We start from the raw sequence: 23,900 nt of genomic DNA, 5'->3' as shown, positions 1-23,900 counted from the left end.
ATCCTAGGGGTCGCTCAGCATCCTAAGAGGATCGCGAGGCTCCGTAAGGAAGACGTACTTAAAAAGGCAGAGTAATTGTTCAAGTCGACTTCCTTACCAGGTACTTATTTATTTTATGTTTGTTATTTTGAATAACTGCTAAAATGAAATACAAAATACTTAGCTCATAATAATGTAAACAAGTAATGCTGGTCTCTACCCACCCCCCTGGGTGTGAATCAGCTTATATAATCACCGGCTAAGTTTAATATTGAAAAATGTTATTTTTATTAATAAAATAAATTTTTGAATATACTTACCCAGTGATTATATATTAAAGGACCCTCCCTTCCTCCCCAATAGAGACCCAGTGGACCGAGGAGAATATTGGTTCTGTGTTTACATTGAGTTCTGAGTACCTGCTCGACAGATGGCGCTGTTGATGTACACCCCCTACCTGCATAGCGATCGCTGGCGTATTTTGAACGTAGAGTTTTTCTGTCGGGCAGCAGAGCTGCAGCTTATATAATCACCGGGTAAGTATATTCAAAAATTAATTTTATTAATAAAAATAAAATTTTTACTATTTCTAAGACTGGCCAGTTATCAGAAGGTTCTTAGCTTCACTCATTTCACCATTAGTTCTTGTAGTACATCTGGTCATCTAAAATCTTTTTATGTATATTTTGTAACCCAGGGCACTTTAATTTTTAAAAATCATCTGGTATATGTTGTATAAAGTACTGAATTCAACCCACACCTTTTCCACAATGACCAAAGAGCAGCATTTCTGATTATACACTTACCTCTGCTTCATTTTCAATCTTCATTAGCTTAGCTTAGCTGCTACTAATTTTGAATCTCCTTCTTCCATTCTGTTTGATATTTTTAAACATTTTCACCACATTTTTGAGGTGCCCTCTTCTGCACTCCTCTTCCGCACTTCTCTTCCGCTTCCTCCATTATCATGGTAAACAGATTAGGTCTCAGTTGATTCTTTTTTTTACAACATTTCTCAAAATCCCTCCAAGCTTCAGTTTTTGACTCTGCCTAAATTCATAAAACTGATTAATTCAATCCCTTTGGATGCCACTGCCTTCATTGTAGATCCGGTGCTACAACAGTGTCTCATCACAAGCCTAATGAGTCTTTCGGATATGCCATAGCTTACCTAACTTGTCTAAAACTGGCACAATTTTTATATTCAAGCTTTCTCTAAGAAATTTGATTAAACCATAGCTTTCATAACACGTTGAAAACTGAGTTTTTAAATTCAACTTTTTGCAGGGAAAAAATTTGATTAAACCATACCTTTCATAACGTGACTAAAACTGACACAGCTTTAAATTCAAGCCTCAGCCAAAAAGTTTGAGTAAACTAATATTTTTCATAATTTGACGAAAACTAAAACATTTTTTAAATTCAAGCATCACATGAAAAATTAGATTACTCCTTGGTGTAAAATACTTGTTATAATTTTTTATTTCTACCCATCATTCTAGATTTTGAATCTATTCCCTGATTTTCATTTTGTATTCTAAACTATAGAGGCAGATACTTACTACCCATTTAAATATTTTCTCAGCAGTCTTTCAAAGTCCCTTTCCAGATCCTGAGAAAAATGTAGCATAATGTCGTCTTTTGCGTAATATTTTTTTTATTGCGCCTATGTTACACGCTACCACTGTTGTTAGTCCCTCTACTATGTAGACCTGAAGTGGATTTAATCAATTATGAACCTTAGATATTTTTGCAGCATAGAATTCCACAATGCAATGAAATTTCTTGGCTTTTTGCAGCATACAGTTACATTGGCTTTCTGATCACATCTGTTATTCTATCCGTTTTCTTACACTACTGTATAAAGTTCATAGCTGACAAACTTTACTTCTTCTATGAATAAAGCTTTTCCTGCCATGCAGGGTCGCTCACATGGGACACAGGAACTTTATCCTTTTTCTTCTGAACTTTAGACTTTTCATTCGATGCCATCAGGCCTTGGAAGACAAGATCCGTTTTTAATAGGTGTACAGAAGGTCCTCAATTTACAGAATTTCAGAGATACTGACACAAATTCAACTGAAAATAATGAAGATAAAATAAAGAAATACTCTTAATAAAACACTATTTTATCATTTAACACAGTAAGTAAAACGACATTTGTGATAGCCTGATATCGATTTTATATGAAACAGCTATTTTTTTACTTTTGTAGCTGGAAATAATAGGCATGGGATTCAGGTTAGCCCTAAATTTAATAAAATTCGTCTTACAAACAGTTTCTGGGAACCAATTAAGTTCGTAAGTTGAGGAACAAACAGTTTCTGGGAACCAATTAAGTTCGTAAGTTGAGGAACAAACAGTTTCTGGGAACCAATTAAGTTCGTAAGTTGAGGAACAAACAGTTTCTGGGAACCAATTAAGTTCGTAAGTTGAGGAACAAACAGTTTCTGGGAATCAATTAAGTTCGTAAGTTGAGGAACAAACAGTTTCTGGGAACCAATTAAGTTCGTAAGTTGAGGAACAAACAGTTTCTGGGAATCAATTAAGTTCGTAAGTTGAGGAACAAACAGTTTCTGGGAATCAATTAAGTTCGTAAGTTGAGGAACAAACAGTTTCTGGGAACCAATTAAGTTCGTAAGTTGAGGAACAAACAGTTTCTGGGACCCAATTAAGTTTGTAAGTTGAGGAACTTCTGTAGTTCACTCGCTATTTCACCTTGGTTATGGGCTTACTCATCTTTTATCTTTCTGGGGACTCTTTCAACTTCTCTGTTCTGTGTAGGCCCCCTCCTTTATACCAATACCCCTTAACTATAGCTCATTTTTCTTCATTAGGAATTTCTTCAAAATACTATCTCCTTCATTCCAGTATCTCTTTAATGTCCCCATTTTCATTTTTTATTGTTCTTTATCACATCTGTTCCATCTTTCCTCAACCAGTTTGCTATCCAAGATATTTTCTTTATTCTTTTGATTTCTTAAGATTCTAATTCCATTCCTTCCAATCTTTTTCTGCCCTTCATACCTGCCTTTTAGACTCCTTCCTCTTTTCATCTTATACAGCTCTGTACCCTTTATCATCTGTTCAGTTTATACATCTCTATATCCTTCATCCTCTTTTCTTCTGTTATAGTTTTTTTTATCCATTCATCTCTTAATGCTACTCTCAAATTGACTTTTTTCTTTCAAGATTATCATTTAGAGGTAATCACAATAAATTTGAATTTCAAGGTATGTACAGTAGTTCCCGTGTGGTCCTATACACTTTCTTTCATAGCTTATAAAAAACTAATATAAATTTAAAGTTAGCTTTCACACGATAGATTTGACCTTGCACTTAAATTCTTATATTTAAAAATTACCATCTTTACTACTAGATTTGTAATTTGAATCCATGAATTTTATTTTATATATCAAATTCTAGAGTAAAATATGTCAGTATTTCCTAGATATGAGATTCTTTTGTGAAAGGATAATAGCATTTAATTAAGTACTGTATTATTCTTTTATATTTAAGCAAATTAAAAATTTCTTAAAATTTTTTTTCTAGATTAATATTTTAGATGATATTGGTAAGACTAGTTTAAAATTCAGTCTCTCTCTCTCTCTCTCTCTCTCTCTCTCTCTCTCTCTCTCTCTCAGTTTTCCTACATTATCAAGTTTGTATTTGATAGACTCGACTGATGCTTTTAGTAGTAGTTCACTCATTATTTCACTCTTTATCCATCTTTTATCTTCTTGGGGTCTCTTTCAACTAACGTTCTCTCTCTCTCTCTCTCTCTCTCTCTCTCTCTCTCTCTCTCAGTTTTCCTACATTATCAAGTTTGTATTTGATAGACTCGACTGATGCTTTTAGTAGTAGTTCACTCATTATTTCACTCTTTATCCATCTTTTATCTTCTTGGGGTCTCTTTCAACTAACGTTCTCTCTCTCTCTCTCTCTCTCTCTCTCTCTCTCTCTCTCTCATTATTCTATCAGTTTTCTTACATTATCAAGTTTGTATTTGATAGACTCGACTGATGCTTTTAGTAGTAGTTCACTCATTATTTCACTCTTTATCCATCTTTTATCTTCTTGGGGTCTCTTTCAACTAACGTCTCTCTCTCTCTCTCTCTCTCTCTCTCTCTCTCTCTCTCTCTTTTTTATTTTAGGGCTACTTAACATACCTTGAATATCAAATTTCAACTTTTTAGATATTGAAAACTATACATTAAAATTCAAAAGTTCTTTTCCTTCCTATTATTCACCTCTCTCTCTTTCAGAAATCCCATTCATTATCCTTGACCCTGCCCTCTCCCAATTTTGGAAATGTTAAAAACAAACACATTCAGTCAACGTTCGCATGGCTGAGTCTCCTTCTGCCCCCCTCCCTCTCCTAGCATCAGCTTTTGCCGTTTAATTCCAAACCATATAAGAGTCAATGGGTATGTGAAGTTGAGCTTGCTTTTTACTCTGAATAGCCACGGGTCATTTAGACTGGCAAGTGAATTTCTATTATATAGAACTTGTTCATTATTTTGTTGGTGTAATGAGAGCAGTAAAAGTGTACTTAGATAAATTGTAAATGTTAATATGTTGAAATGCTGTCTTGATAAATTTTGTTGTGCAGCCTATCCACTTATTTGAATCGAGTAGGTTTTCTTCACAATCGGTCATGATTTGTAACTGCCATACCATGTTTTTAAGTTGCTCAAAAGCCTCAAATTTAATTTTTTGATTGTTGCTAATTTATAGTTTATTCTTTTATCTAAATTTAAAACTTTTTCAAATTCATATGCATCTTGAATTGAAGGAAATTTTAATGTCAAATGGACAGATTTTGGTGACATTGTTACTTTTAGCATGAATATGTATGCACTGTAATTTTGATGACAGATTATCAGTTGTCATGTATTGTGTAATTTAAGTAGTGTGCATTTTCAAATATGTGCAAAGATTGTGATTTAAAATGCAATCAAGAATGTGTGAATTTTTTAAAGTTGATTTGAGATTAACTGGTTAGTGAGATTTTAATGGTAAAAATAAATTTAATTTGAAGGGTAATGAAAATTAAAGGTAAATATTAATTTGAAATACAACTAAAAAATTTTAATCTATTAAGCTGATGTGAGATAGGCAAAAACTTATTTTGATTATTGGTGAAGCTTTCATTTGAAAGGTAAATTAAAATTAAAACTTTAATCTTATGTAAAATTAAATTGCTAGGTACTTGATAATTTTTTTTCATATTGCATTGCCATAAATGGAAGGAGACATTCTGAAGTCTGGCATTTCGGTTCTTGTTGTTACACCGAGATACCGGGGCTCTCTGAAAAGGGGTCCAGCCGAGTTCCCATAATGTTCATTTGTCTCTGGTTTTTACCATTAGTGTTCTTGAAATAAAGAAGGGATAAAGAACTATCATATTCATCGTTAGACGAACTGTGTGATAAATTTTGGAATACTCGGCCATAGCTGTAGGTTGGGAGCTTTATGTATGTTCGGGTGTATGTGTGTGTGTTTTAAGGGTACAGAGTTATATCTTAAGGTAGGAATATTTAATTTGTTGATTAAGGCAAGGAAGCTGTTCAACTTGTGGGCCTTAAGGTTTTGAAGTTGAGTTAGTTCAATGAGGTAATTTTACATATTCTTGAAATAGGAAAGTGTAGATAATTAGTTGATATGGATTAATGAAGGAATTTTACATATTCTTGAAATTAGGAAGCTTAGATAATATGGGGTTAATAAATATTCTAGTCTAAAATTCTTTTTGATATAGTTTGTAAGGGGTCTCGATATATAGTCTGCTAAATTTTTCATATATAGTTCTTGATTAGGTAGAAAATGACCGGATTTGAGGTTTAACTTTAATGCATTTCATTCATCGAATGCAGTGTCAAGGGATAATGATGTACAGGAATATACCTATTGTAATGGTTTGCAAATGAACAGCAGCTGCTGTAAAGAAAATATTTAATAGTTTACCGTTATTCGTGAAAAAAGAGCATCCTATTTAGGAGTAAATTTTTGATACACGTAAAGTTAGCAAATCAAAGTTATTTTATCATTCCTCATGTCATTTTCATGATTTAATAGCTTACACTAGTATAACATTTAAAGTTTTATATAGCATTAACTGCAGGTGCCATGTAGATAATAAGTATTGCACATTAACTAACGTACATAAATTCTAAACGTCTACTATATAAATTACTCTCTTGCATCTGTGATACCCGATACACACGTGCATCTGTGATACCCGATACGCACGTGAATCTGTGATACCCGATACACACGTGCATCTGTGATACCTGATACACACTTGCATCTGTGATACCCGATACACACTTGCATCTGTGATACCCGATACACTTGCATCTGTGATACCCGATACACTTCTAAAATTCATAAAAAATTCACTTAAAATTTGACACTATCTCTGATGGGTTGCCAGATTAAGTTCTAACGTTCTGAGAAATGACATCTGAAAGATGTCCTGTTTATACCTTGTAGAAATTTAAGGTAGAATATATTAAGTCATTCCTTTTCTGAGTGGCGATACTTTGACTTGGTGAAAGGGTTTATGTATTGCCATGATCAGCAAAGCTGTACTAGTCGGGGTCACCCATAATAAGTTTCTAACGTATCAGGAAGAGCGGGTAGAACAAGGATAACTATAACTTTTGTAATGTATAAATTTGACAAAAATATTTAAATACAGTTATAGATAGATATATGTAATTAGCTGGAATGGTATTACAGTACAATGTTTGTCATGTGGAATAACCGCGATTTTTATTTTATATTTTGCTTTGTTTACAAGTGAAGATTTAGTCTAGAAAAGCACAGGCAACAAAAACAGAATCCTCTTATCAGACACTGTACTTTTGAGTGTCGTTAGTTATCTGTCGTAATCTAGATCGTAGATTTTAATTGTATACGTACTTATCAGAGGAAGACGGTGATAATTATAAAGCTTTAGATTTTAGGAAGATCATACGAGCTAATAATTTAAAACAAATTTTTTTTTTTAACGAATGATCTCTCTCTCTCTCTCTCTCTCTCTCTCTCTCTCTCTCTCTCTCTCTCTCTCAACTGAAAGATCTGTTTGATACATTTTATGTATGAAACTTTTTTTCCATATAAAAAGTTTAAGATAAAAACATTTTAGAATTAATGTAACCAGGAAGTGGTCTCTGTAATTTTTGAGTTATACGTCTTTCCAGCCAATATTATTTCAATAAAAGAAAAATAATCACAGCCTATAAGCAATACCATTTTTTACAAAAGGGTTATTCCTCGTACATCAGTCGAGTGATTGTGAATGTCTGATATGAATTGCATTGGTCTTATACAAGGGTCGTATTTTGAGTTCCTGGTATGTCGAAAGGAATCTTTAAGGTTTTGTAGTTAATAATCCAGGTTCCATAACACTTATTGTGATGACACAACCTGTAGAAAGTAAATTATTACAGAATTTCCATCCTACGCAAACAGCACAACTTATATACCCTTTTTCTTATTTCCTTATTCTGTCTAATATATCAGAGAGCTTCTTTGGATTGGTGATAAAAGCTTCCTTAATGCTATGCTACTGCTTCTGAATTTCTTAAGTTTTGCAGCTAGAATTGTGTCTTCACACTCATAGTATCTGAAATATAACTTTAAAATATTTTATGGTTAACTTAGGGAGTTAAATACAGTTTCCTCTTTTCTATTGATTGCTCATCCTGAATTTTTTAAAATAGAAGATAATCGTAAAGTAATAATTTTACCACAGATAAGCTCAATTATTGCATTTTTAAGTAAATTACCTTTATTTGCTTTATGGATTACTGTTGAAATAATTAGATAATTACTTAATGTTTCAACATTATTTCAAGTTTGAGTTTTTATGAAATACTTCACAATCAAGGATATTTTTAGATTTGTACAGAATTAAAATTTATTGATATTCAGTGGAAACAATATTCATTTAAGAGGATAGTACTTTTTCCTTATCTGTGAGAGCTTCGATATGTAATCTGAGATGTGCATCATAGCAATGAGCCGCTTGCTTCAATGCCATAGGAAAAAAGAGGTGAAAAGTATTCCCAGAGAAATATTTCAAAACACGTGGGTATTTTCTCTTTAATATCTTTTGTCCTATATCTTTTTCTAAATATGTAACAAAAGAAAATATTATCCAAAGCTGCACTTTTAAGAGCTTTTTCAAAGCCATTTTAAATAATAGAAATTCTTAGTTTTAGCTCGTAATTGTATTGAATTTTGAAAATTTATTTCAGTTGTATTAGATGTTAACAATTTAACTCAAAATTAGGTTGAACTTAAAAATTTTACCCTTTAATTGTATTAAATTTTAAGATTTCAACTCCTTGTTCTATTTCATTTTAAATGGCAACCTAATAATACTAAAATTTGATGGAATGTTCACTAGACAAATACAATAATTCATAGGCATGTTAATGATAATTCTCTTATAGTAAATTTAAGATTTTAATTCTTGCTTAAACTTAGGGGAATTGATACTATTTCAGGGGGAACATTTTGCTAATACTGTATATCAATGTATAAAAATATCAAGTGAAATTTATTTCTGGTTTCTTTATCGAATTTATGAAGTTGATTGGATAATATTTTCAAGCATCTCTCTCTCTCTCTCTCTCTCTCTCTCTCTCTCTCTCTCTCAATTAGATTTCTTTAAACTCATTTGTTTTATGTATCCCTCAGTTTTACTGAATAGATATTTGACTTGACACACACTCTCTCTCTCTCTCTCTCTCTCTCTCTCTCTCTCTCTCTCTAACACACACTTTGAAGAGACCTTTCAGAGCTGTGTAGTATGGGGGTGGGGGCCGCGGTTTAGACGCTATTGTTACAATGTCTTGTTGTATGGATGTATGTGACTGGAGAAAAAAAGTAGTATAGTAAAGTTTCTTCTCACTAGGGCATTTTATTTAGCAAATGAAAGCCATGTGCTTTCCAGGTACTGTTGATTTAATTACAATTAAGAAGTCAGGAACACAAACAGACAGTATAGATCCGATGAGGTATTTTTAATTTCCAAGTCAATGTTGTACTTAAAAAGAAAGTAGTTTTTATGAGGAAAGGGATTGTTAAGGGTTATTTAAATTTACTTTGGGTTCACTTCGTTACTTAGATATCCATATGGCTCGTATTTGAAAATTTATCACACAGATGAAGCTAAGGTGAATGGGTAGTCCACGTGTAAGGGGAATGCGTACTTCGGTCCGATCTGGCTACCTGCTGGGAGGAGAAGTATAGGGTAGTCAGGGCAGTACTCTTGCACGTCTCTTCTCTTTTACCTGACTCAATCATGTATATGAGATGGATGAGACCTATATAGAGGTATCTTGGCCATTGTGGGATTTTCGTCTGCTTTTGAGTGAGCGTTTGGTGTTTTGTGTAATGAATAGCACTGAATTTGCATATGTACTTATGGTGACTCCTTCCATATTCCCCCATTTGGAGGGTTTTAAATAGTAACATTCCCGTACTTGAAAATTTAGTAACTTCTTCCCCTCAAGTTATGTATCCAGCCCTTGTTTTTGCTTAATTTTCACATCTCGTTCAGTTGTTGATAATGTAAGATATAATGCAAATGCTATAACACCAGCTTTTCAAAGATCATGCTATTCTTGGTGCCTTTAATTCACAGTCATCGTGTCATTTTTGTAATATTTGAAGTAAAAAAAACTGTAAAGAGGAGGAAAAAGGAAAGCATTCAAGGGCCTAGTAACTTTGATTGTTCAGAAAATAAACTGTTAGTAGTCTGTTGTTACTAGGTGGGATAGGGGATGGCCTTGGTGGGCTTTCCTTTTCCTCCTCTTTTATAATTTATTTTCAAAAGCACTACTTAATTACACAGTCATGTCATACTGTATGTAATCTAGAAAATTTGAGAAAACGAGGTGTTTTAGTACTCATGAGTCCCATGAATTAAATCTGGAGAGTCTATTTCAGTTTCCCCTGATTTAACCTTGTTCTCATGCAAGTCTAAATTTCTACGTTTTCTATGATTCTCTTGGTTAAAAGAAAACGGAGTTTCATTTGCTGTCATCGATTTTGCTGTGCATTCATATTTATGTTGATAAATGTAACTGTGTACCTGTCTCATGTACGACATTTAATCTTCTTCAATAAAAGATGTTATATGAATTTTTGTATTATTTGATCATTGTAATTTTATGACTTTAAACCACATAGTCAATGCTCGAGTTCAAAGTTTAAGGGTAACTAACAAAAATGACATGGAGGCTCTTAAGATTTCTATTTGAGGCTTTAAGCAACTTAACCTCCAAGGAAGCAGTTACTTTCAATGACTTGATATGTCAAGAAATACTTGGGTATTTCTTAAGAAACCCTACTGATTCAGAAAAGTGGATAGTTGTCCAACATGATTTATCAAGGTGTTTTTCAGCCATGTTTACATCCATATTCTTGGAACACTTGATGGTTCTGCTCCTCTTTCCACCAATGGAAGAATGAACGAGCTCTATATGATAGAAAATGGACAGTCTAAATGAATACGTGGCTATGCCGTAGAGTTATAAGCAAGGTAAATTTTATATAATCATTGGCTCTTTTTGGTGATAAAGAGGCTTCAGCTGGTGTTAGGAGGGGAGGGGGGCGTCAAGGGAGAACACTCGGCCATTTGAACGTTAGAGGAATGTTAAGTACTAATATAATTTGATGTATTTTTTAATTTTTTTGTATGTATTTTTGAATTTATTTATTTCTTATATTTGAATTTATTTATTTCTTATATTTACTGTGTCATGTATTTATATTTTGTGTATTAATAAAAAAATTATGCATATTTTTAAAAGGTTTTATTTCTCAAATTTTGTATACCAAACCTGACATACAATTGATGATTTTGTCAAGTTGCCCTCTATAAGGGAAAATAATTTATAACTCTTCTATAACAGAACACTTCAACTATATAATTCTTTACAGAAAATATATTTAACATTTGTCAAAGCAGCCCATGCTCAAGAACGAATGTCTTCCTTTCTTCAGTGTAAGGGCAAGAGCAGATTTTTTTCAATATAACTCATTTAATACCTTCAAGGAAAGTCCTGAGTGTTTTTTTTTTACAATTTAACTTTTCTTCAATAAAACATACGATGGGAATACTACTACCAGGAAAACTTTCCCATTTAATTAAAGCTTCATGAAATCCTTTGGAACTTTTAAAACACATTTGAAACTTTTTAATCTTGTGTTAAAGGAATCGGTTTACAGGTAGGGTGTCAGAATATAATTAAAACTCAGGAAATGATGGTCTAGTTTATGGTGGTAATAGTATCCTTTTTAACATGTGCTCTTATTTATCAACTATGGGCATTTTGAATATACAAGAAATCCTAGAGAAAAAATTGCACCAAATTCCTACTAGGTTTGAAATCCAACTCAAATTTCAACTGTACTTGAAAAAATATTGAAAAATTGAAACAAATCTTGCTTCAAAGTTACTATTTAAAACTCAAGAAAACATCACATACTGTATGGTCTGAGCAGTTTCAAGTTCAGTTAAATGGAAACCTTTTAACATGAAGTTAACATGTTAATATTCTGTCAGTAGAGGTAATTTAATATTTCCCATAAATATCAAAGCCAATATTGTCGATTTATGAAAATATAGATAAGACCCAATATTTAAGGGTCTACTGAAAAGTTTGGTCATTACCTACTCCAGCAAAAACATACTTAGACATTTACAGGCAGGCAAATTTCTCCAAAAGGATGCCACAAAGCCATAAGATCCAAGGAAAATATCCAGTAAATTGGGGAAATAAGAAAAAACCAAGGCAACAAATTAACTGACAAAATACTTTGGTTATGGATTAGTGTTATTCTAATTAGCTCTTCAATATCTTAGTTTCATGAATTAAGGCTTTCCAGCTCACCAACTGTTGTAAAATTGAGAATCACCGATGTTAGTACAAGCTTTTTTAAAGACATTTTAGTACCAAAAATAGATTCAATAGGGCCACAACTTCCACTCGTGAAATATGAGGAAATTTATTCTTTGCAAAGCACAATGTCAGATTCAACAGGAAATACTAGACTTAATGGACTGAAATAGGCCACATGAACTTTTCACCAACTAAATTCTATAATCCAGTTAAGTAGACTGTTCAAGTGCATTTACACAAAGTACTATACACCGACATTTAATTATCTTAATATCCTTCAATAGTCAAAGAATAACTACACCTGAACATTCTTATACTATTTTTTCTGCTTTAACATTTCTAGTTTATCCAATATTTCTAGAGAATTTTTTAACCACCAACAGGGCATCACTATGAAGCTTAAGGCATGATACAAACTTTCATTTTCCCTTGCTACTAGAGGTCTTTTGCACTTTCCACACAAGACACCTTTATAGATAACACATTCTTACTGTTAGAATGCTTTATAATCTAATAAGATTACACTATTACATCCATTAATATTTAAAGTTTCACCTGCAATAATTAAAATTCTAAGCATAGAATCTCCTAGTTTTCTAACCAACCTTTCAAGAGGAATTGAACCCTTGCAGGGATTATCACAAGCGGTATTCTGTAAAGATCACAAAATCTTTTCAAAATATTCCCCTACATGGCTAGTTTCTTTCCTAATTCAGAGTTCATAACTAGGCCTTGACCTTTCAAATTTGATAAAATAGTTTCAATCTTTAAATTCACAACCTTATTTTCTTCAGTCCCTTCCTCCAAAAACAAGTGTTTTATAAAATACCCAAAGTATCCCATATTCTTTGCACCTGTAAAAGCTATTCCTTTAAAAACTTACATTTTGCATATCTTCAAAATTTCTTAAAAAGTTTAGTTCTAGTAACAAAGCTGGCCTTTCCTCAAGAAAATTCTTCAAGCCTTGCAACAAATAGCTAAAATATAATGGATTACTAGTCTGTAAATAAGATTTTGAAATTACGGAAAAAAAAATTTGCCATGTTCCATTTCCTTCCACTGAGGTCTACCAAACTAGTCTAAAAATTTAGATCTGCCCGATACAGTACAATGCTCAAGTTATGATCACATTTGCACAAAATCTAGGAATGGGGATGGGTAGCAGAGTATAACTACTTCAGTTCATGGCAGCACATTCAATGTTTTCCCACACTGCAGTTTTGGCATTCTCGGACTATTAGCATATTGAACATGATTATCAAGTACAAAAGCTTCACAGGAACAAGATTTTAAACAAGGCATTGAGTGCTATAAGGGTGATGGCTTCATTAAAAAAGTTCATAACAAAGCTGTTAATCGCTATACCACATTTCAATTTTGAAAAGTTATAATACATTGGAAAAAGAATGAACATATTGCTAGTAAATCTTTATTTCTAACTTCAGATAAAAATATATTACCTGGTATAATGACAAACTTCAATAAGGTTTCCATCAGCTGACAACCCTAAATTTGCTATTATCTTTTCAAAGGAATCTCCTAATAGACTTTCTCCTGCTTATTGCAGTCTTATCCATAAATGTTTAGAATGGAATGTGAAAAATTTATGCTAACAATTGTTCCAAATTAAGTTATTCTTTAAGAAAAACAACTAATCTCAAATTGTAAGAAATTAAACTATGAAAGATTACAAATATTAGTGGTTAAGTTATAAATCTAGCAAATTTTTGCTAAATTTAAACTATTTTAATTACAAAGTAATAAAATTACATGTATGGCAACTGAAGTAATATTCAAGACATAGGTGTTAATTATTTTTTGATATATAATAGAGATTTAAATTACCATACAAGACCACAGACATTAACTTGAAAAGTTAAGGACCAATTAATTACAGTGGTATAGCAACTAACAGTAGCAAGCTGTAGAGAAGAGTTAATTTAAAGATTTCTTGCACCTGAATGTCAGCCTTGTTTAAGCTTTTACATAATTTACAATAAATGACAAATTGAAGATTCAAACCTTTGCTAATGAAATAAATTTATATTTATATTTTTTTTTTAAGATATCACTACGTGAATTTCGTAAGTTACAAAGATGTAAAAAAAAATGTCAATGGTGGTCATATACACACACACTGGAAAAGCTATTTTTCAGCCAACAATTGCTTATTTAAGTAAATTTCTTCAAAATCCTATACCATTTCATTAAGTAAAATAAAGTACCATAGGCTTAAGGTCTCAACACCATTCAAAATTATTTACTCCACAGGATTCTACATTTTAAATAATTCAAATTATTAGTGACTATAGTAAGGAATCCGAACTTTGAAACCCAATCCAAACTTTGAAACCCTAGAGCCATCAAAGTCCATGAGCCTGAATTGAAAAGGTAATTGTGCGCTTCCTTGTGCAAAAACTTTTTCCTTTGAGATTTTAAATTTTGGGCAATTCTTCATAAAGCACAAGTATCTGTCTTCATCTTCAGACCCTTCATAGCAAGAGCTTGAGAAGAGATAATCAAAGTAGTTTAGTTATGCTTCATAGAATTCTTCCTGGCACCAATCAATGGGGGTTCACTCCTGTAAAAGGAAATAAATCAGCATACTGGGAAAGATTTAAGACTAACTTGTCTTTGCCCAATACATACATATACCAAAGGCACTTCCCCCAATTTTGGGGGGTAGCCGACAACAACAAGAAACAAAACAAAAAAGGGGACCTCTACTCTCTACGTTCCTCCAGCCTAACCAGGGACTCAGCCGAGTTCAGCTGGTACTGCTAGGGTGCCACAGCCAAACCTCCCACATTTCCACCACAGATTAAGCTTCATACTGCTGAGTCCCCTACTGCTGCTACCTCCGCGGTCATCTAAGGCACCGGAGGAAGCAGCAGGGCCTACCGGAACTGCGTCACAATCGCTCGCCATTCATTCCTATTTCTAGCATGCTCTCTTGCCTCTCTCACATCTATCCTCCTATCACCCTCACATCTATCCTCCTATCACCCAGAGCTTTCTTCACACCATCCATCCACCCAAACCTTGGCCTTCCTCTTGTACTTCTCCCATCAACTCTTGGGAGGAAAATATTTCAATAACCAGAGCAACTATTAGCTAAATAGGTTTTTTTACAGTATACTTCTAAACCCTAATCCATCCACTACCCTGTTATGTGGAAATCCAGGGTGGTTTAAATTTAAGCTAATTAATAATGACCTCTATTTTCATTTTTTATGTACTTTAAATAACTAGAAATTTCTTAACCTTTGCTGCTAGCAAACATACTAAGAAAAATAGAAACCATCAAAACCTTTAAACAGTTCAAACATGAAAATTTAAATTATCAAACTTTACTCCATGTGCCAATGGAAATTTTGATGCAGTGAAGGTAATGTCTAGCTTATATTTGAGAAAAAAAAAAGTTTTGCAGGTTAAGCTCGAGATTTCTTCAGCTTATAGAAATTAACTTAGAAGCTAAATTTGGACAGTACTTAACTAATCAGCCACTCTAGCTGGCTACATATTGCCCTGACAAGAAACCTCCAACCAAACATTTTAAGTAACCAAACATTTTAATTTACTTAATATTTGTTTTCATCTGTTGGGGCTGCAGTCCTTGACTGCCTACCCAATTAAGTTCTTACGAAATAAGCTTTACTAATTAGCCTTGTTGATCAGCTGATTTTAACCAGAGCCCAGTTGATAAACTCAGTCTTCATATCTAAATCTACTTGGTGCCAACACAAATAGTTAAGTTTTAACCCCTTCTGAGTTTAATTCCAATATGGCGTGTGGTTAAAATGTCAGGTGAAAATCATTGTACAAACTTAAAAGTAACATTACTCGAGGCTGAATTGCAACCTTTACCTTCTACCTTAAAACTTATTACGAAACATCAATTCAATATATCCAAATGAAATACATCAACTTGATTTAATATGCCTTGTTCCATTAGCTAATGCAGCCTACATGTTCATAGACTGAAGTGGCTTACTATCATCCAAGACGACTAGATTGAGTTTGTTCCAGCAGCAATTCTTCTGATGCATACCAAGAAACTTAAAATTGACCCAGACTAAACGAGATACGTTCAAATGAAGTCCATTAGACTAATAACTAAGCAAACTTGACCCATTAACTATTGTCCAGTTCACTTTCCACAGGCAGAAACTTACTATTCAGGTGACAATCATAACTAATTTGCAAACTTTGTATTTAAACTACTTTCAGACCAATATAAACTGCATTCTTTATGGCATTGACATATGAAGAGATCTTATCTAACACTAGAATTTCAGGTAAAATTACAATGCAAAATTTTAGGCAATCCTTGTGACCACAAAATTTTAAACCATTATTACAGCTTCTAGCCTAGTGGCACCTATTTTTTCCAGTTCAAAAAAATTACATAAAAAGTGCCAAAATTAAATTTCTGGTTCATTTAGAGCAGTGGTTCCCAAACTATCTTACCTGACGCCCCCTTTTTGCTTCCAGTAGACTCGTACGCCCCCACTTTTTTTTTTATATGAAATGATTCTTATATTTATTTCTTAGCATTGCACAGGAAAACAGATTTCTGTTTGTATTACAATTTAATAATGAAAGCCACTCAAACAAATAATAGTACATTCCAGTAACTAAAAATGAAACATTTGGTTCAAAGTGAGCGAAAAAAAAGTTTGAAAATTAGCAAATTGGCAAAATTGAGTTGCAATTTTAAGAATAGATAATTTGAAAACCTGCCATATAATATGTGGAAATACTTATGAGACTAAGGCACAATTTCTGGTCAAATTTTTTGTGATGGATGCTGCTGTTCTTTTAATGATTTTATTATTCTATTAAACAAATAATTTCGAGCAGATGACTTCACGCCCTCCTTGTATCGTCCTCACGGCCCCCTAGTGGGGCGCGCCCCCCAGTTTGGGAACCACTGATTTAGAGCCTTCAATTAACTAAGGTTAACATCTAAGGGAGTGCTTAATACTTTTAGTACCAACTGTGTTCTGATTTCAAATTTTAGCCTTTATATCATTTTCTTTTACATAAATCATAAAACAATGTTAGCAAAGTTATTTTTGGTCAATATTCATACTTTTTAAAACCATATTTAAAGAGTACCCATATTTACCTTTAAATGTTTCCAGAGACTTCCATTATGTAGGTGTCAGGATTATTTTCACGTAAGCTTATCCTTTATCCATTAGCTGCAAGTTTCAGTTCCACCTGCAGAAGAAAAACAATTTTAAGTTTTCTTTTATAGATATAATTAAAAGGCTACATTATACAGTAATTCTACTAAAGCTTAAAAGATCAGCACAAGTTAAAAATCAGAAAACCCTTTAATTTAACAATCAAATCCAAAATTAGACACTACGCTGACAAAATTATAATTGGCTATAAAAAGTCAAGGAATGCTGCTGGTCTAGATGACATTGCAGTCAAGATTCTACATTTATTCTTGCACTTTCAATGAATATGCATTACCATTTATTCCCAAGGATATGGAGATTATCAATAGGTGAGCCTTACTTCAAGCCTGGTAAAGCAAGCTCACCTATGAGTCGCCTATCAATTGCCTTGCTCTGCATTACTTGCAAACCGACACTTTATTATGGCCACCTAACTCTCACCAAGGAGCAGCTTATAGACCAAAGAGGCTTTCAACCTGGATGACATGTTGCAGTCATGTCTAACCTAATAAAATCTATGGAAGATTGATTAGAGACTAAGGATATAACACCTAACAGCTGCCAATAACAGGCAACAGCTATTCTCATCAAGGTAGCTTAAGTGACCAAAATCCCTGACAACGTACATATTAGATCTTTTACACAGATCATTGTGGAAATGGATGGCAAGAAAAGTGGAGGAATCAAATAATCTCCAACAAAGTCATGCATTAGGCTCAAAAATATTTACACTTTCCACAAATCCAAGACAAGGATGTTTACATATGTTGCTGATCTCTGCATTACAAGTCGTGGTTCTTTAAAGCCATTGAAGGAATACTTTAAGAAGACATTATGGTATCAGAGGTTACAAAATATGGCACTCATGAAACTATGAAATCACAGGTATGCTTACCCCCCGCATACAAAAAATGGGGAAACTAAGAACTGAAAAACCACCCATATCCAGTCCATCAGCCTCACTTAACAGAACACTATCATCAATAATGTCTCAGCTCAAGTAAAGTGACTCTGGTATAACTTCAGACAAATAGTATCAAGTTGGGAGCTGAAGCAAAAAATTTTCAAGCTAACAGCCTTATTATTATGATTATGATGATTACTAGCCAAGCTACAACCCTAGTTGGAAAAGCATGATGATATAAGCCCAAGGGCTCCAATAGGGAAAAATAGCCCAGTGAGGGAAGGAAATAAGGAAATAAATAAATGAGATTTAACAATTCTAAAAACAGTAACAACGCTAAAACATGTGTCCTATGTAAATTATTAACATCAAAAACAGATAAGTCATAAAAACAATAGAAACTCCTGTCAGCCTGGTCAACAAAAACATTTGCTCCAACTATGAACTTTTGAAGCTCCACCGATTCAACTACCCGATTAGGAAGATCATTCCACAACTTGGTCACAGCTGGAATAAAACTCCTAGAATACTGTGTAGTATTGAGCCTCATGATGGAGAAGGCCTGTATTATAATTAACTGCCTGCCTAGTATTACGAACAGGATAGAATTATCCACGGAGTTCTGAATGTAAAGGATGGTCAGTTATGAAAAATCTTATGCAACATGCATAATGAACTAATTGAAACAAATCAAGATGAGAATCAGCAGCTGAACACCAGACAGAACAATACTCAAAACATGGTAGAATGAAAAATAAAACACTTCAGAATAGACTGATCACCGAAAATCTTTCAAGACTTTCCCAATAAGCAAATTTTTAGAGCAATTGAAGACAGACCTAAAGTGTTTCTCAAAAGTAAATTTGCTGTCGAGAATCACCTAAAATTTAAAGAAACACTATCAATGCCGAGATCCAGATGTTGAGGAGCCACTGTCCTTGACCTACTCACAATCATACTTCGAGTTTTGTAAGGATTCAACTTCATACCCCATAATTTGCACCATACACTAATTTTAGCTAGATCTCTATCAAGGGATTCACCAACCCCAGATCTACATTCAGGGGATGGAATTTATGCAAAATAGAATCATCTGCATATGCAACGAGCTTGTTTGCTAGGCCAAACCACATGTCGTGTGTATATACAGTAGTATGAAAAGTAACGGGCCAAGAACACTACCTTGTGGAATACCCGATATCACATTCCTATACTCACTATGGTGCCCATCAACAACTGATTGATTACTTAAAAACTCAACGCTAAGAAGCGACCCACCCACTCCCAAATATTTGAGTTTGAAAACTAGGGCCTCATGATAAACACTCAAAGGAAGCACTAAAATAAACCAATCATACGACCTTCCTGCCTACCAAGGGATTTCTGTACAGCGTTGGAGATATTAAGAAGGGCATCACATGATCCAAAGCCTTTACGAAAACCAAATTGCAAATTAGGGAATAGATTATTACCTTCAGCAAACGTATTAAGTTTTGCCAGAAGACTTTAAAAAACTTCTGGAAATGGGAGTTATGGAAATTTGGTGGTAATCAGTGGGACTTTAGCTACCACAGACATTTAAATAAAGGAGTAACATTACCAATTCCCCAACAAGTGCTAAAAGCTCATCTTGCTAACTTGAACAAAACTTTGGAGCTAAGAAATCTGCAGTCTTTACAAAAATAAAAAGGAAAAATACCATTTGGGTTTACACTTCCATAAGCATTAAAGTCCATCAACAGAGCTTTAATCTTACAAGATCGAAAAGCTTAACTAGTTAGTTTAGCCTCAGGAAAACAAAAATGAGGAAGCTCAAGTTTTTCATTACTAAGGCATGCCACTGCAAAATACTGTACTGTATGGGAAAGATCAACCTACACCAGAAAAATAAAGAGCTAAAAGCCTGCCGATGAGTGCAACACCCCTACCAGCTGGTACAGCCTAGTCAACATTTTACCACCTGACATGAGTCAAGCTGTAATTACTAGATATGAAAATAACTTGGCACAATCTCAAGCACCCACTACAATCATTAGGAATAAGTCTGAAATCACAGCTTCAAGACCTTAAAAGAACTTTAGACCTCAGACATATTTAATTAAAATAAACTGTAGAGATCAGACCTATTTAATTAAATTACAAACTGCATGAATAGTGTGAGTGTCATTCCAATTACATTAACCTCCCTTACCTTAAAGACCTGCCCTGTGGATTCTCCTATACCAGGAAGAAATGGGTCACCTGGATAGAGGAAGAACAAATTTTGTATGAACCTCCAGAGATGGGGTTACAATTTGGGCTAAATGCCTTTCCTGGGACAATCAAAATCTCTTAGCTACAGATTAGGGCTCACCTGTTCAGTCATTGATCTATATAAATGCTAAAGCACTAATGGATAGAACAATGGTGCAAAACATGACAATACATCTGACGAAAGTTTCTAAAAACAGCCTATTCCATTGTATATGTTATTTCTAGCATTAATCTAATTAGCCAAACCACCCATTTATTCTCCATTTCACTTTCCACAGGCTGAAATTTGCACTTAAAACTATTGAGTACAGTACCATCCATGCCATCAGTTTGAAAACTGGATTTACACGAACTTTTGATAGGTACTTTTTGGCATTGGCATATGCAGATATCTAACTAGAAATATTCTGGTAAATTGCAAGATTTCCTATTGATCAAATGGTAAATCTTAGAATAACCAACATTCTCGTGCTCCCATGCAGTTAAACCAAATTAATTTGTACTTGAGCCACTGTTCATTGTTACCTCTATTTCAGTGACTCACAAAACACTGCTTGAATTAAATATTCAGTTCACGAAGGTCTTTCAAAAACAAACTAGTTATCTAGTTTCAAGTTTGGTATTTTACCTTTTCACCGTTGAACATTTAACTGACTTATTAAGTTGAACTAAATTCTTGTCAATGATAATCAACACCTCAAATTCTATTACACTAATTTAACCCTTTTACCCCCAAAAGGACATACTGGTACGTTTCACAAAACTCATACCTTTACCCCCATGGACGTACCGGTACGTCTTTGCAAAAAAAGGCTTATTTAAATTTTTTTTTTTTTGGCATACTTTTAAGTATTGAGAAAATTCAGGCATTTTCCAAGAGAATGAGACCAACCTGACCTCTCTATGACAAAAATTAAGGCTGTTAGAGCAATTTTAAACAAATATACTGCAAAATAAACTAAGAAAAATAACTCCTGGGGGTTGAGGGTTGGAAATTACCAAATACTCAATTACCTTCTTTCTAGCAATTATGCAGATTGAGGATAATTTTTTCACGTCAACTTGTCCATAATTAGTTTCTCACGGCAGCTTTTCCATAACCGTTAGCCCCTGCAAAAGATAAATTATAATAGTTTTTCTGAAGGTAGAAATCACTGACAGGCCAAATTAAAATACTAAAAATGATAGGCAAAGCTATTTCAGTTATACTAAAGCTATACAACATCAGCATGAATTTTAAGACCATTTTCAGAAGACTACCAAATAAACATCCGCTGTAATAAACTGGTAAATTTCTCAAGTGCTTGCATTCAGGGGTACATTCAATTTTTGCTCCTTCCAAGAATTTATTATTATTATTATTACAAGTCAAGCTACAACCCTAGTTGGAAAAGCAAGATGCTATAAGCACATGGGCTCCAACAGGAAAAAATAGCCCAGTGAGGAAAGGAAATAAGGAAATAAATGATGAAAATAAATTAACAATAAATCATTCTAAAAACAATAACAGCGTCAAAACAGATACGTCCTATAAACTATTAATAACGCCAAAAACATATGTCATATATAAGCTATAAAAAGACTCATGTCAGCCTGGTCAACATGAAAACATTTGTTCCAACTTTGAACTTATGAAGTTCTACCGATTCAACTAAGAACGTTTAAGCATTAAGCTTTAACGTCTGCACCTTACTGGCAATCAGCCTTGTATAAAAACAATAACTAACTTTTGTCTCAAGGATTTAATTAAATTTCAACTTTGGCTAACTAATTGTACCACAATGCACCGTTCCAAATTACTGTACTATCAAACAGTCAAAACTTCAGATCAGACTGACTCAAGAACACAATGGAGTATTAAAAAGTTTTCAGTAACTTATTTTACTCCAAGTTTCCCTGACTTCAGTTTTACCTAGTCCTAATGATGAATGAAAATGCAAAGGGCAATGGGATATTAAAATTGCTGCAGTCAAAATAGGATAATATCTTAGATAAAATTGCCCTTAAACATCAGGGGGTTAAAAACTCAACTTTGTTATTGTAAATTTTAGAACTACAGATTTTTTTTTTTGGGGGGGGAATGGAGAATTTTTATTAAACTATTTTGGTTAACTTTAATCTTACTTTACCAGTTAGGTATAAAAAGTGTTTCATTGAGACTGAGGTTTATTAAAATAAAATTACCGTAGTTTCTTTGCACAGAGAAACTTGGCACAATTTAGGATATTCTAATGAATGGTTTCTCAAATTGCGTTACACTAAAGATTGAACAATGAAGCAAACTAGTTACTTTAGATAAATTTTCCTATAAAGTGAAATTGATGGAAACAAGACTTCCTAATTGCACAAAATTATCAAAAACAGATTTGTCGGAAATTAAAGTTTCAGCCTTGTACATGGCATAAGAAAATTTGAAAAACATAAAACCATATCTTGAGAAAAATCTGACCAGCTATTGCTTCAAACATACTTGATGTACAAAATATTCTTTTAGCAAGTTCTAAGACCATGCATGAATGTATTTTCCGTTAAAGTGTTTTCTACAGACCTTTTTACTGTTAACAACATATGAAAGCATTAGTAGCAAAGTGAGACCACAACTTTCTACAAAACAGAACCAAGCTTTACTTTAAATTACAAAAAAAAAAAAAAAAAAAAAAAAAAAAGGATTACCAATTATCTTACCCTTTAACCCCCAGGCTATTTGGAAATTTCCAAGCCCTAACCCCCAGGTGTTATTTTTTTTTCAAGCACACTTTGCAGTATATTTTTTCAAATTGCTCTAACAGCCTTAATTTTTGTCAGAGAGGGGTCAGATTGGTCTCATTCTCTTGGAAAATGCCTGAAGTTTCTCATAAAAATATCAAAAATATGCCAAAAAAAATATTTAAATAGTTTTTAGCAAGAACGTACCGGTACATCCAGGGGGTAAAGGGATGAGTTTTGTGAAACGTACCCAGTACGTCCTTTGGGGGTAAAACGGTTAAGAACCTTTAGAGTAAATTGAGAATTCTCAATATCACTTACGTCAAGTTATGCAGGCAAAATACCAAACCAAAATTAAATAGGAATAGTTTAGTAATCCTGTGATTTTGGCTAAATAAAAATCTTACAAGTTTAAAAAATCTCTTGCATATTCACCATATTCCTCTTTTCAGAATCCTCTGCCACAAACCAGCCAAACATTTTGGCAGTAAAGCCATCTATTGACAAAAGCAGAAAATCTCCAGGAACAGACCCTGGAATGAAATGAGTAAATTAGTGCCTTTTATTTTCATCTGATTTACTAAAAATTGCATAATCTGATTTTAAAGTTACAGCATCTGATTGCAAGAATACAAGAAAATTGAATTACTAGACAAACTGTCTACACTGAAATATGGAGTTTCATAGATTTTATATTTGTACTATTTAAAAGTATTTCAAAAAGCCAATAAGATTTCCCAAATTCTTAAAACACTAATAAACACTCAAAGGGATTTTGACGAAGGAAAAATCTCTCTGGGGAGAGACCTGTGGCGCCCGGTGAAAAGAGTCCTTCTTATATACCTTTTTATCAGAAAAGGTATATGGACTTTTCACCGGCCGCCACAGGTCGACCAAGAAACAATTTTTTTTTAAGCTAACTCGTCTGATGTAAATTCCTAC

General features: G+C 33.4%; 1 long non-coding RNA gene across 1 annotated transcript; it reads right to left on the bottom strand.

Moving 5' to 3' along the window:
- Positions 1-11,261: 11,261 nt before the first annotated feature.
- Positions 11,262-21,466, bottom strand: LOC137624173 (uncharacterized). The gene is made up of 3 exons (XR_011040697.1): positions 21,267-21,466; positions 17,035-17,129; positions 11,262-14,484 (listed from the first exon to the last, which is right to left on the bottom strand). It is a non-coding gene; the product is annotated as an uncharacterized lncRNA (long non-coding RNA).
- Between the last annotated feature and the right edge of the window lie 2,434 nt (positions 21,467-23,900).

The sequence above is a fragment of the Palaemon carinicauda genome, chromosome 2, assembly GCF_036898095.1.
Source record: "Palaemon carinicauda isolate YSFRI2023 chromosome 2, ASM3689809v2, whole genome shotgun sequence".
Lineage (NCBI taxonomy): Eukaryota > Metazoa > Arthropoda > Malacostraca > Decapoda > Palaemonidae > Palaemon > Palaemon carinicauda.
This window is presented reverse-complemented; position numbering and strand designations above follow the sequence as displayed.